Raw genomic sequence first — 15,928 nt, 5'->3', positions numbered from 1 at the left:
AGATCTTATGTATGAAAGATGAGGCCAGAAGTCTGAAATTTTATATGAGAGCTCCCAATTTTAAGCGATGGTAAACAGTTTGTATTTTGGTAAAACACAGTGCCAGTGATCAAAATATATATGTCATCTGAATTTGGGCTTGTAAACAACTTACAATCTCAGATCTATTGATTTGAAACTGCCACAAATATATCTTACATCCACAAGCTCATTTCTTCTCCATTCATATCTCCACTGAATTCATAATGTCTTGCACATAGTAAAGACTAAAGATTTATTTACTTAATCAACATTATAAAGAATTTTGGTAAAAGCATTAATAAGATTTAATGTTGTCACAATTATGTCATATTTAGTAAGACCTCCAGATAACAAGAAGACTAGTAGTAATATATATTGAAAATGCTATGCTTTAACTCTACTACAAATTCTAATAATTTATTATCTACTGTGATCAACATAAAATGAAAACATGCTTTGTTAATCAGCTTATATCATTTAATAGAATTTTTATAGTTCATTATTTAAGGAGGGTTTTAGACAAAAATATAGTATTTAACCTAGTTAACTAAAAAATGCAAAATATGTACATAATATTTTAAAGGAAGACTGTTTTACAAAAGAGAAGAAAAAAGACAAGAAAGTAAACAACGAGCTATAATAAAAACTACCAAATAAATGAAAATGACAGATACCAATGTATGCATGTTCATTGACTTAAACTAATTGGTTGTGTTAGATATTAAGATTATTTGTAATATTAAAGAAGTGGTTTTGATAGATTGTGGGATTATGAATAATTTGTTTTCTGTTTCTCATTTCAAAACTTTGGGTAATAGGTTTCTGTTTATTTTACAATAAAAAGACTTTTTTCTTCTTCTTTTTAAAAATTTCTTCCAAAACAAAATGGGATACATGTGCAGAATGTGCAGGTTAGTTATACAGTATACGTGTGCCATGGTGGTTTGCTGCAACTATTGACCCATCCTCTAAGTTCCCTCCCCTCACCTCCCACCCCCTAATGGGTCCTGGTGTGTGTTGTTCCCCTCTCTGTGTCCATGTGTTCTCATTGTTCAACTCCCACTTCTGGGTGAGAACATGTGGTGTTTGGTTTTCTGTTCCTGTGTTAGTTTGCTAAGGATGATAGCTTCCAGCTTCATCCATGTCCCTGCAAAGGACATTATCTCATTCCTTTTTATGGCTGCAGAGTATTCCATGGGATATGGGATATATGTACCACCTTTTCTTTATCCAATCTATCATTGATGGGCATTTGGGTTGGTTCCAAGTCTTTGCTATTGGAAATAGTGCTGCAATAAACATACGCGTGCATTTGTCTTTATAGTAGAATGATTTGTATTCCTTTGGGTATATACCCAGTAATGAGATCTCTGGGTCAAATGGTAGTTCTAGTTCTAGATCCTTGAGGAATCGCCACACTGTCTTCCACAATAACTGAACTAATTTACATTCCCACCAACAGTGTAAAAACATTTATATTTCTCCACAGCCTTGCCAGCATCTATTGTTTCCTGACTTTTTAATAATCACCCTTCTGACTGGTGTGAGATGGTACCTCATTGTGGTTTTGATTTGCATTTCTCTGATGATCAGTGATGTTGAGTTTTTTTTTTCATATGCTTCTTGGCTGCATAAATGTCTTCTTTTGAGAAGTGTCTCTTCATATCCTTTGCCCGCTTTGTGATGGGGTTGTTTTTTTCTTATAAATAAGTTTAAGTTCCTTGTAAATTCTGGATATTAGACCTTTGTCAGATGGTTGGATTTTTAATTATAGGTTGCTTCCCTTCTAAATTATGATTTCGATGTATCCTTCCCTTTTTTTTTTTTTTGAGATGGAGTCTCACTCAGCTACCTAGGCTGGAGTGCAGTGGCACAATCTCAGCTCACTGCAACCTCCACTCCCGAGTTCAAGAGATTCTCCTGTCTCAGCTTCCTGAGTAGCTGGGACTACAGGCACACACCACCACACCCAGCTAATTTTTTTTATTTTTATAGAGACTGGGTTTCACCACGTTAGCCAGGCTGGTCTTGAACTCCTGACCACAGGTGATCCACCCGCCTTGGCCTCCCAAAGTGTTGATGTATCCTTTTAACGAGACATTATGTTATCTTTAAATACTCAATTTGTACATTATAAAGAATCATTTAAATGGTAACATTATTAATTATTCATTAATGACATTTGGCCTCATATTAATTATTTATTTATATTAATAACTTTAAAAAACCATGCTCTCATTTTATAATAACATCTTTACTAGGCACTTAGCTGTCTAGTAAATATTCTGCATATATTATCTTACTTGATTCTCATCATGGCTCTGAAGTAAGGATTATTATTACCCCACAATACATATGATGAAACTGCAATTTTGTAAAGTTGTATAACTTGCCTAAAGCTAGTGAATGGAGAAACTGAATTTAAATCCAGATTTCTGACTCTCCAACCATCACACTTTTGGAGGTGGGGGGTAAAATTTATATACAATGAAATGCACAGATCATGATAAATTTATGAATCATATAAGATATATAATCTCCAACTTATTAAAAATAAAGAATATTTCTAGCCCATCAGAATGTCTCTTATGCCTACTTTCAGTCAAATCTCATCTATTATGGGTGACGATTCTTCAATTTTTATCATTATAAATCAGTTTTGCCTGTCCTTGATATCTATAAAAATAGACTAATATGTATTATTTTGTGTCTCTATTCTTCTACTAAATTAAAGTTTCTGAGTTTCATACGTGTTGTACTTATCAATAACACATTGGTTTTGTTGCTGATTAGCATTTCATGTTACAAATATAACACAAGTGATTTATCCATTGTACTATGGATGGACATTCATGGTTTTGTCAGTTCTTAGTTATTAGACATGAAACTACCACAAACATTCTTCTAAGATCTTTTTGTAGACATATGTTTTCTTGTCTCTTGGTAAATACCTAGAATGTAACTGCTAAATCATGGGAGGTTTAACATTATAAGAAACTGTGCAACTGTTTTCCAAAGTAATAATATAATTTTGCATTTCCACCAGCAGTTAAGAGAGTTCTCATTATGTCACATTCTCAGAAACAAGATATTGACAGTCTTTTTCATTTGAGACAATATATTGGATGAGTGATGCTATAGTAATGTGTTTTAAATTTATATTTCCCTGTTGAATAATAATATTGCTCAGTTTCGTGTGTTCATTGCCTCTTTTATGTTCTCTTTTTTTTTTTTTTATTCTTTTTTATTGATCATTCTTGGGTGTTTCTCGCAGAGGGGGATTTGGCAGGGTCACAGGACAATAGTGGAGGGAAGGTCAGCAGATAAACAAGTGAACAAAGTTCTCTGGTTTTCCTAGGCAGAGGACCCTGCAGCCTTCCGCAGTGTTTGTGTCCCTGGGTACTTGAGATTAGGGAGTGGTGATGACTCTTAAAGAACATGCTGCCTTCAAGCATCTGTTTAACAAAGCACATCTTGTACCGCCCTTAATCCATTCAACCCTGAGTGGATACAGCACATGTTTCAGAGAGCACAGGGTTGGGGGTAAGGTCACAGATCAACAGGATCCCAAGGCAGAAGAATTTTTCTTAGTACAGAACAAAATGAAAAGTCTCCCATGTCTACCTCTTTCTACACAGACACGGCAACCATCCGATTTCTCAATCTTTTCCCCACCTTTCCCCCCTTTCTATTCCACAAAACCGCCATTGTCTTCATGGCCCATTCTCAATGAGCTGTTGAGTACACCTCCCAGATGGGGTGGTGGCCGGGCAGAGGAGGTCCTCACTTCCCAGTAGGGGCGGCCGGGCAGAAGCGCCCCTCACCTCCCGGACGGGGCGGCTGGCCGGGCGGGGGGCTGACCCCCCCCACCTCCCTCCCAGATGGGGCGGCTGGCCGGGCGGGGGGCTGACCCCCCACCTCCCTCCCGGACAGGGCGGCTGGCCGGGCAGAGGGGCTCCTCACTTCCCAGTAGGGGCGGCCGGGCAGAGGCGCCCCTCACTTCCCCGATGGGGCGGCTGGCCTGGCGGGGGGCTGACCCCCCCACCTCCCTCCCGGACGGGGCGGCTGGCCGGGCAGAGGGGCTCCTCACTTCCCGGTAGGGGCGGCCAGGCAGAGGCGCCCCTCACCTCCCGGACAGGGCGGCTGGCCGGGCGGGGAGCTGACCCCCCCACCTCCCTCCCGGACGGGGCGGCTGGCCGGGCGGGGGGCTGACCCCCCCACCTCCCTCCCGGACAGGGCGGCTGGCCGGGCGGGGGGCTGACCCCCCCACCTCCCTCCCGGACGGGGTGGCTGGCCGGGCGGGGGGCTGACCCCCCCACCACCCTCCCGGACAGAGCGGCTGGCCGGGCAGAGGGGCTCCTCACTTCCCAGTAGGGGCAGCCGGGCAGAGGCGCCCCTCACCTCCCGGACGGGGCGGCTGGCCAGGCGGAGGGCTAACCCCCCCACCTCCCTCCCGGATGGGGCGGCTGGCCGGGCGGGGGGCTGACCCCCCCACCTCCCTCCCAGACAGAGCGGCTGGCCGGGCAGAGGGGCTCCTCACTTCCCAGTAGGGGCAGCCGGGCAGAGGCGCCCCCCACCTCCTGGACAGGGCGGCTGGCCGGGCGGGGGGCTGATCCCCCCACCTCCCTCCCGGACGGGGCGGCTGGCCAGGCGGGGGGCTGATCCCCCCACCTCCCTCCCGGATGGGGCGGCTGGCCGGGTGGGGGGCTGACCCCCCCACCTCCCTCCCGGACGGGGCGGCTGGCCGGGCAGAGGGGCTCCTCACTTCCCAGTAGGGGCGGCCGGGCAGAGGCACCCCTCGCCTCCCGGACGGGGCGGCTGGCCAGGCGGGGGGCTGACCCCCCCACCTCCCTCCCGGACGAGGAGGGAGGACGCTCCTCACTTCTCAGATGGGGTGGCTGCCGGGCGGAGGGGCTCCTCACTTCTCAGACGGGGCGGTTGCCAGGCAGAGGGTCTCCTCACTTCTCAGACAGGGCGGCCGGGCAGAGACGCTCCTCACATCCCGGACGGGGCGGCAGGGCAGAGGTGCTCCCCACATCTCAGACGATGGGCGGCCGGGCAGAGACGCTCCTCACTTCCCAGATGTGATGGTGGCCGGGAAGAGGCGCTCCTCACTTCCTAGATGGGATGGCGGCCGGGCAGAGACGCTCCTCACTTTCCAGACTGGGCAGCCAGGCAGAGGGGCTCCTCACATCCCAGACGATGGACGGTCAGGCGGAGACGCTCCTCACTTCCCAGACGGGGTGGCTGCCAGGCAGAGGCTGCAATCTCGGCACTTAGGGAGGCCAAGGCAGGCGGCTGGGAGGTGGTTGTAGCGAGCCGAGATCACGCCACTGCACTCCAGCCTGGGCGCCATTGAGCACTGAGTTAACGAGACTCCGTCTGCAATCCCGGCACCTGGGGAGGCCGAGGCTGGCGGATCACTCGCGGTTAGGAGCTGGAGACCAGCCCAGCCGACACATCGAAACCCCGTCTCCACCAAAAAAAAATACGAAAACCAGTCAGGCGTGGCGGCGCGCGCCTGCAATCGCAGGCACTCGGCAGGCTGAGGCAGGAGAATCGGGCAGGGAGGTTGCAGTGAGCTGAGATGGCAGCAGTACTGTCCAGCTTCGGCTCGGCATCAGAGGGAGACCGTGGAAAGAGGGAAGAGGGGAGAGGGGAGAGGGAAGAGGGGAGAGGGGAGAGGGGAGAGGGGGGAGGGGAGAGGGGAGAGGGGAGAGGGGAGAGGGATATGTTCTCTTTAATAAACTAACTTCCTGTAGAAGTCTACTGCCCACTTTTATTAGGTGTTTTGTCTTTTTATTTGTGATTTTTAGGAGTTTTTTATATAGTCTGGATACAGATCCTTTTTCAGATACACGTATTGGGAATATAGCCACTTGCTTTTTCAGTTTGCTGATAGTGTTTATAGATTAACAGAAAATGTTTTATTTTTGATAAAGTCCATTGTATCCTTTTTTTGTTCATGTGTAGTGCTTTTAGGGTCATTTCCAGGAAATCACTATCCATCCAAAGTTCATAATGACATTCTATGTTTTTTAATGAAAGTTACGTATAAGATTACAAAAGCTTCTACTTTTATGTCTATGATCCACCTCAAATAGTTTTATGTAGCATAAGTAGGAGATAATTTTCATAATTTTTTTCCATATATTTAGCTAGTTATTTCAACACCATTTGTCAAAAAGACTTTCTTTTTTCCATTGAATTTTTTGTCACATTTGTGGGAAAAAAAATTAACCATGTATGTATGGATATTTCTAAACTCTACAATACAGTTCATTTATTATTATTACATTAATATCACCCTGACTTGATAAGAGTTTAAGGTAAGTTCTGACATCAGGTATGCTTGCCCAGATTTTGGTCTTCTCTCTCAAAATTAATTTGTTTTTGTTCTAGGTAATTTACATTACCTTATTAGAAATAACTTTTCAGTTTTTACTAACAATCCCATTGTGATTTTAATCAGAATTGTATTGAATCCATGGATCGATCAATTTGGTAGAATTAACCACAATTAAACTGAGCCTTCCAATCCATAAATATGGTATCTTTCTCCCATCATTTTAGGTCTTTTTTACTTACATCAATACTTTGAAGATTTCAGTATAGAGGGCTTGCATATTTTTAAAATTCTCATTATTTCATGTTTCCTGATGCTACGGTAAATACATTTTTCTTTCTTTCTTTTTGCTAGTAGACAGACACAATTTAATTTTGTACATTGATTTGTAAGCTTTGTTTTTGCTAAATTTGTTTCATAAATCTAGTGGTTGTAGATCTCAGCAATTTTTATGTAAAAAAGTTGATATTATATATGTGAAAAAAGACAATTTTTTCCTATTTCTTTCCAATCCTTGTGCCCTTCCTCTCCATCTATTCACTAGCTAAGGCACCTAATACCACGTTAAATAGGTAGTAAGAATGGACATCCTTGCATTGTTCCCAGTCTTAGAAGGAAAGCATTCAATAATTCACCATTAATTATGATGTTACCTGTAGAACTTTTAAAGTTTTTATCAGAAAAACAATGTCTCTTCTATTCCTAGCATGTTATAAATTTTATCAGCAATGGGTTAAATTTTGTCTAGTGGCTTTTCTGTATTTGCTGAAACTACTGTGTTATTATTCTGTTAAGATGTTGTATTACGTTGATTGATTTTTCTTATGTTAAACCAAACTTGAATTCCTGGGATAAACCTCACCTGGTAATAATGTACTATCTATTTTATATATTGCTGGACTCGATTTGGAATTATTATGCAAAAGAGTGTTAAGTCTATGTCATAAGAAACACTGGAACATAATTTTCATTTTTTGTAAGGCCTTTGTCATGTTTTCAATCAGGGTAACACAGTCTTCATAAAATGATTTGGAACTAACTTTATTCTCTTAATTCTGAAAAGGTTTATGTATAATTGGTATTTTTAAAAAGAAATGTTTTACAGATTTTAATAGTGAAACTATCTGAGCTTGGTATTTCACTTGTCAAAAAGTTTTGTCAAATATTTGGGCCAAATATTTAATTCCAAATATGTGGGCCAAATATTTAGTTCCGAATCTTTTTAAAAAATATAAATATAAGTTTACATTTATAAATTAATTTGTATTAAATATTTGTATGTAATTTTATATATTCAGATTTTCTACTTCTTTTCTGTCAATTTGGTAAATTGAGTTTCAAGATATTTATCAATTTATATTATTTACCAAATTTACTGGTATAATAGTTATATAATATTTATCTTTGTATCCTTTTAAAGAATATAGGATCTGCAGCTACATCCACTATTTCTAGTATTGGCAATTTGTGTTTTCTGTCACTTTTGTCCTTGATGAAGTTTTTAGAGATTGCTAATTTCATTCTTAATGAAGCACCAATATTTGGCCTTGTTAATTTTCTTTATTGTTTGTCCAATTTCAATGTCATTGATTCTACTGTAGTGTTTCTTAACCTTCCACTTTAATTTTGATTTGCTTTTCTTGTTTTCATTTAACTTTATGTCAGGACTAAAATGATTAATTTTAACTTTTCTATCTTTTCTTATATAAAGATTGAAAGCTATGAATTTGCCTCTCAGCAGCTTTACAAATTTTGATACATTGTATTTTACTGTTCTTCAGTTAAAGAATAATTTAATTCCCCTGTAACTTTTCTTTTAGCTATAGTTATATAAAGGGTGTTTTAATTCTAAATATTTGTACAAAATATTTAACTCTAAATATGTGGGCCAAATATTTAGTTCCATATATTTGTAGTTAGACAATATATGCTGTGATATTTTCAGTTTTGAAACTTATTGAGTCTCCCATTATGGCCCAGCATATAGTATACCTCTGTAAACATTCCATGTGCATTCAAAAGGAAAGTATACTCTGTTGCTTGGGATAGCATTCTATTCACGTCTATTAAAGTGGTGGATGATATTGGGTTTTGGGGGTTTTTTTTGGTACTTTTATTGACTTTTTTCTACTTGTTCTGTCAATTGCTGAGAAAACTATTAAAATATACAACTATAATTGTAGATTCGCCTTTTTGCCAAATAAAACTGTTAGATTTTCTGTTTCATTTTTTAATAAATTAATGTCATTTCATAAATACATCTTGGCACTTTAATCACATTTTGAATATATAATCCAAGAGCAAAGACCAGAATTCAACAGAAAAGTGACAGGAAACACCAAAAGCAAGGAAGGAAGAAGACAGGCAGCCTGTTTGGTTGAGATCAGCTGGGAGCCAGGAGTGACTTTCCATACATGGGAAAAGGGTGAGTGAGAGACTTCCAGCAGCCCTCATCCGCATCAGGGAATCATGCAACCCTGGTCAAGGGACAGCCCCTCAATGCTCCCAACTCCTGAAGCTAAAATATGGAGCTGTTCATAGACCATGTGATAGAACTGCTCCCAGGAGGGAGCTTGCACTAGGTCCCACATCATTTCTGAGACCCAAGCAGCTACAGCAAGATGCCAGTTTGAATCCTAGCCTTGAGCAGATTGCACACTGTCCTGAGGCCCAGAAGTGCTGAGGCTGAGGCATTAGGGAAACTTGGGCTGTTGCTGCTGGGACTAGGACATGACCTGGGAATAAGCTCCCACGGGTGGGGCTGAGAAACAAGCAAGGCATTGGCTGTAGCTGCCGGGTAGAACACAAGTGCCACTGAGACTGAGAATAGGATGTGACTGGGTGCAAGTTGCCACTGAAACTTAGTCACAAGCTGAGTAGGGGCTCCTGTAGCGGGGGCTGAGGTACAACCTAGGCAAGGACTACCACTGCCAGGGCTGAAGGCAAGTGCAACAGGACTGGGCCATGAGAATGATGTGCATTCCCCACTCCCCAGCCCAAGATGTGGCTACCAAGGCCAACGCCAACCTCTGCAATGCTGGGGCCTCAGCGTGGCTACTACTGCCCCTCACTCATGCATTCTGCCAGGGACCTGAGAATTGCCCTGCCCCTGCCCACTATAGCTAGTGACTACTGTCACCACTGGGAGATCTGAGCACAAGCCTGCCCAGCACAGACCCCAGGACTTAGCCCAGGATCATGTGGATTACCCAACCCAATCCACCACATTGGGCACTTGAGTGCACCTCCCAGAGGCATGAGGTTGGCCCTAAACTCTAAACTCCTGGCTGCTACTACCTTAACTGGCACCTGAGGGCCTGAAGACTGGCTCACCCAGCCCATCATAGCCACTGCCCACATCAACATACAGTACCTGGGATGCAGATAATTTTCCTGTCACTGATACTACCATAACCCATACCACAGTGCCTGCTTAGGGGACCAAGAACTTGTCCACCTGCTCAGTCCACTGTGGCCATGACTGGCATCCAAGCAAGCCAACTAGAAGCCCAAGAATTGGTCCACTGGTAACCACCAATACCACTGCCAGCATATATCAGCCTAGGGAATAAAGATAGGCATGATCAGCCCACTGTTGCCACGACTGGGGCTTAAACAGTGACATGCTTAACGTACCAGTCCCCAGCACAAATTCACCACAACCTCCCCTAATATCTGCATATTAACCCTCCAAGGAAATGGCAGATCTCACTAATGCTGTTTATAGCTGATATGGTTTGGACCTGTGTCCCCATAAAATCTCATATCAAATTGTAATCTCCAGTATTAGAGGTGGGACCTGGTGGGAGGTGATTGGATCATGGGGGTGAATTTCTCATAAATGGTTTAGCACCATCTGTTTGGTGCTGTTCTCATAATAGTGAGTAGGTTCTCAAATTAGTGAGTAGGTTCTCATGAGATCTGGTCACTTAAAAGTATGGAGCACCTCCTCATTACCCTCCATCCTGCTCCTGCCATGTAAGCCATGGCTGCACCTGCTTTGCCTTCTGTCATGATTGTGTTTCTTGAGGTATCAGCAGAAGCAGTGTAGAGGCCAGCATCATGCTTCCTGTACAGCCTGTAGAATTGTGAACCAATTAAACTTCTCTCTTTATAAATTACTCAGTCTTAGGTATATCTTTATAGCAATGTGAGAACATACTAATACAGAAAACTGGTACTGAGGACTGGGGCATTGCTATAAAACTACCTGAAAATGTGGAAATGACTTTGGAACTGGGTAACAGGCAGAGGTTGGAAGACTTTAAAGGGCTCAGAAGATGGGAAAATGAGGGAAAGTTTGGAATTTGCTAGAGACTGGTTAAATGGTTATGACCAAAATGCCAATAGTGATGTAGACAGTGAAGTCCAATGTGAGGAGGTCTGAGATATAAATGATGAACTTATTGGGAACTGGAGGAAGGTCACTTTTGTTATGCCTTAGCAAATAACTTAGCTGCATTGTGCCCCTGCCCTAGGTGGAACTTTGAACTTGAGAATGATGATTTAGGGTATCTGGAGGAAGAAATTTCTAAGCAACAAAGCATTCAAGGTTTCATCTGGCTGCTTCTAACAAGCTATACTCATATGCATAAGCAAAGAAATTACCTAAGGTTGGAACTTACATTTAAAGGGAAAGTACAGCATAAAAGTTTAGAAAATTTGCAGCCTCGCTGTATTAGTCCACTTTCACGCTGCTGATAAAGACATACCCAAGACTGGGAAGAAAAAGAGGTTTAATACGACTTACAGTTCAACATGGCTGGGGAGGCCTCAGAATCATGGCAGGAAGCAAAAGGCACTTCTTACGTGGCAGTGACCAGACAAAATGAGGAAGATGCAAAAGTGAAAACCCCTGATAAAACTATCAGATCTCATGAGACTTATTCACTACCATGAGAACAGCATGTGGGAAACTGCCCTGATGATTTAAATTATCTCCACCAGGTCCCTTCCACAAAATGTGGCAATTATGGGAGCTGCAATTCAAGATGAGATTTGGGTGGGGACACAGAGCCAAACCATATCATTCCACCCCTGGCCTCTCCAAATCTCATGTCCTCACATTTCAAAGCCAATCATGCCTTTCCAACAGTCCCCCAAAGCCTTAACTCAGTTAAGCATTAACCCAAAAGTCCACAGTTCAAAGTCTCATCTGAGACAAGGCTAGTCTCTTCTGCCTATGAGTCTGTAAAATCAAAAGCAAGTGAGCCTCTTCTCACAGCTCCCCTAGGCAGTGCCCCAGTGGGGACTCTGTATGGGGGCTCTGACCCCACATTTCCCTTCCGCACTGCCCTAGCAGAGGTTCTCCATGAGTGCCCCACCCCTGCGGCATAGTTCTGCCTGGGCATCCAGGAGTTTCCATACATCTTCTGAAATCTAGGTAGAGGTTCTCAAACCCCAATTATTGACTTCTATGGAGGTCCAAAACGACGTGGATGCTGCCAAGGCTTGGGGCTTGCACTCTCTGAAGCCATAGCCTGAGCTCTACCCTGGCCCATTTTAGCCATGGCTGGAGTAACTGGGATGCAGGGCACCAACTCCCTAGGGTACACACAGCACAGGGACCCTGGGCCAGGCCCAGAAAACCATTTTCTCCTAGGCCTGTGTTGGGAGGGACTGCTGTGAAGACCTCTGACATGCCCTGGAGACATTTTCCCCATTGTCTTGGGGATTAACATTCAGCTCCTCATTACCTATGCAAATTTCTGTAGCTGCTCTTGAATTTCTCCTCAAAAAATGGGTTTTTCTTTTCTATCACATTGTCAGGCTGCACATTTTCTGAACTTTTATGCTCTGCTTCCCTTATAAAACTGAATGCCTTTAACAGCACCCAAGTCACTTCTTGAATGCTTTGGTGCTTAGAAATTTCTTCTGCCAGATACCCTAAATTATCTCTCTCAAGTTCAAACTTCCACAAATCTCTAGTGCAGGAGCAAAATGCTGCCAGTCTCTTTGTTAAAACATAACAAGAGTTACCTCTGCTTCAGTTCCCAATAAGTTCCTCATCTCCATCTGAGACCACCTCAACCTGGACCTTATTGTCCATATCACATTCAGGCTTTTGGTCAAAGCCATTCAACAAGTCTCCAGGAAGTCCTAAACTTTCCCACATTTCCCTGTCTTCTTCTGAGCCCTCCAAACTGTTCCAACCTCTGCCTATTACCCAGTTCCAAAGCCACTTCCACATTTTTGGGTATGTTTTCAGCAACACCACACTCTACTGGTACCAATTTACCCTATTAGTCTGTTTTCATGCTGCTGATAAAGACATACCTGAGACTGGGAAGAAAAAGAGGTTTAATTGGACTTACAGTTCCCCATGGCTGTGGAGGCCTCAGAATCATGGCAGGAGGCGAAAAGCACTTCTTACATGGCAGTGGCAAGAGAAAATGAGAAAGATGCAAAAGCGGAAACCCCTGATAAAACCATCAGATCTCATGAGACTTATTCACTACCACGAGAATAGTATGGGGGAAACTGCCCCCATGATTCAAATGATCTCCCACTGGGTTCCGTCCACAACATATGGGTATTATGGGAGTACAATTCAAGATGAGATTTAGGTGGGGACACAGAGCCAAACCATATCACTGGCCATGTGGTAGAAAAGAGGAGCCCATTTTCAGGGGAGGAATTCAAGCAGGCTGCAGAAATTTTCACAACTGAAAAGGAGCCAAGCACTAACAGCCAAGACAATGGGGGAAAGGCCCTGAAGTAATTTCAGAGACCTTTGCAGCATACCCTCCCATTGCAGGCTTCCTAGGAGGGAAGAATGGTTTCATGGGCCAGGCCCACGGCCCCACTGCCCTGAACAGCTTCACAACACTACTCCCTGCTTCCCAGCCACACCATTTCCAACTATGGCTCAAAGAGGCCAAGGTACAGCGCAGGTCACTGCTTCAGAGGGTGCAAGTCATAAGCTTTGGCAGTTTCCACATGGTGTTAAGCCTGCAGATACACAGAATGTAAGAAGCGAGCCTTGCTGCAAGATTGGAGCCCTCATTAGACACCCCACACAGACTCCCCATTGGGGGACTGCCTAGTGAAGCTGTGAGAAAAGGGCCACCATTTTCCAGACCCCAGAATGGTGGATCCACTGAGAGTTTGCACCCTGTGCCTGAAAAGCCACAAGCACTTAACGCCAGCATGTGAGAGTAGCCATTAGGGCTGAACCTTAATGGCAAAGCCACAGGGGCAGAGTTGCCCAAGACCTTGGGAGCCCACCTCTCAAACCAGTGTGCCCTGGATATGGGACATGGAGTCAAAGAAGATTCTTTTGGAGCTTTAAAATGTAATGACTGCCCTGCTGGATTTTGGGATGCGTGAGGCCTGTATCTCCTTTCTTTTGGCCAATTTCTCCCTTTTGGAATGGGAATGTTTACCCAGTACTTGTACTCCCATTGTATGTTGGAATTAATTAACTTGCTTTGGATTTTGCAGTCTCATAAGTGAAAGGGACTTCCCTTGACTCAGATGAGATTTTGGACTTTGGACTTTTGGGTTAATGCCAAAACAAGTTAAGACTTTGGGGACTGCTGGAAAGGTATGATTGTATTTTGCAATGTGAGAAGGATATGAGATTTGGGGGACCAGATGCAGAAAGATATGTTTTGGATCTGTGTTCCTATCAAATCGCATGTCAAACTGTAATCTCCAATGTTGGAGATGGAGCCTGGTGGTAGGTGATTGGAACGTGGTGGTAGATTTCTTTTCTTTTTTTTTTTTTTTTTTTGAGACGGAGTCTCGCTCTGTCACCCAGGCTGGAGTGCAGTGGCACGATCTAGGCTCACTGCAAGCTCCGCCTCCCAGGTTCACACCATTCTCCTGCCTCAGCCTCCTGAGTAGCCGGGACTACAGGTGCCCGCCACCACACACGGCTAATTTTTTGTCTTTTTTAGTAGAGACGGGGTTTCACCATGGTCTCGATCTCCTGACCTCGTGATCCACCCGCCTCGGCCTCCCAAAGTGCTGGGATTACAGGCGTGAGCCACCGTGCCCAGCAACATGGTGGTAGATTTCTAATGAGTGGTTTAGCAACATCCTCCCCACAAAAAGTAAATTCAAAAACAGGAAGAAGTGACTTTTATACAAATGTGCAGATATCAACATAAGGACACAGGAAACAAAAAATCAAACAAATATGACACCTTGAAAGAAACATAATAGTTCTCCAGTAAATTAAGATCTCCAGTAGATCTTAATAAAAAAGAAATTCCCAAAATCCCAGATAAAGAATTGAAGATACTGATTTGAAAGAAGCTCAGTGAAATACAAAAGAAATCTGAAAAACAATAAAAAGAAATCAGAAAAACAAATCAGTATATAAATGAGAAAAATACTGAAGAGATAGATATGTTTTAGAAGAACAAAAGAGAAATTCTAGAACTTAAGGACTCATTGAGGAGTAACATAATGATATCTTCGATAATAGACTAGATCAAGTGGAAGAAAAAAAAATCTCAAATCTTTAAAGACAGATCTTTTGAAATAATTCAGTCAGACAAATATAAAGATAAAAATAATAGAAAAGAATGAGGAAAGCCTTCACGACATTTATGACACCTTAAAATTACTGAAAATTCAAATTATCAGTGTTCCCAAGGGTGAAGAAAGCATAAAAGGATTAGAAAACCCATTTCATGAAATAGTCAATGAAAACCTTCTTTTTTTTCTTTTTCTTTTTCTTTTTTTGAGACGGAGTCTCACTCTGTCGCCCAGGATGGGCTGCAGTGGTGCAATCTTAGCTCACTGCAACCTCTGTCTCCCGGGTTCAAGCAATTCTTCTGCCTCAGCCTCCCAAGTAGCTGGGATTACAGGTGTGTGCCACCATGCCTGGCTAATTTTTGTATTTTTAGTAGAGATGGGGTTTCATCATATTGGCCAGGATGGTCTCAAACTCCTGACCTCATTATCCACCTTTCCTGGCCTTCCAAAGTGCTGAGATTACAGGTATAAGCCACCACACCCAGCCTAGATGAAAACTCTCTAAGTCTAGCAGGAGATATAAATATCCACTTACTGAAAGATCAATGATCCCTAAGCAGATACAAAAGGAAAAGGCAGTCACCATCGCACATTATACTCAGACTATCTAAAGTCAAAGATAAAGAATTATAAAAACAGCAAGAGGAAAGCGTCTAGTCACCTGTAAAGGAAATTGTATCAGCCTAACAATGAATTTCTCAGCAAAAGTATTTACAGACTAGAAGAGAATGGGCTAAAATATTCAAAGTGCTAAAAGAAAAAAAGAAGAACATGATATCCAGTAATATTCTCCTTTCTAAATGAAGAAGAAATAAAGTCTTTCTCAGACAAGTAAATACTGAGGGAATTTGTTACCACTAGACTGGTCTTATATGAATTGTTCAAGGAAGTCTTAAACCTGGAAACAAATGGACAAGATTTACCATCAGGAAAACACAAGAAAGTATAAAACTCATTGGTAAAGAAATAACACAAGGGAAAAAGATAAAAGACTCAAAGTGTACCACTACAGACATCTACCAAAACAACAAAGATGAACAATAACAGAAGAAAGTCATATATAAAACAACCAGA

General features: G+C 42.9%; 1 protein-coding gene across 47 annotated transcripts in view; it reads right to left on the bottom strand.

Annotated features, from left to right (window-relative positions):
- GULP1 (GULP PTB domain containing engulfment adaptor 1) overlaps positions 1–15,928 on the bottom strand; it is a 308,404-nt gene that overhangs the window by 26,871 nt on the left and 265,605 nt on the right. The gene's annotated exons all lie outside the window — the stretch shown is intronic.

Source organism: Pan paniscus, chromosome 13 (assembly GCF_029289425.2).
Source record: "Pan paniscus chromosome 13, NHGRI_mPanPan1-v2.0_pri, whole genome shotgun sequence".
Lineage (NCBI taxonomy): Eukaryota > Metazoa > Chordata > Mammalia > Primates > Hominidae > Pan > Pan paniscus.
Note: the sequence above shows the minus strand (reverse complement) of the source record. Positions and strands in the feature narration are given on the sequence as shown.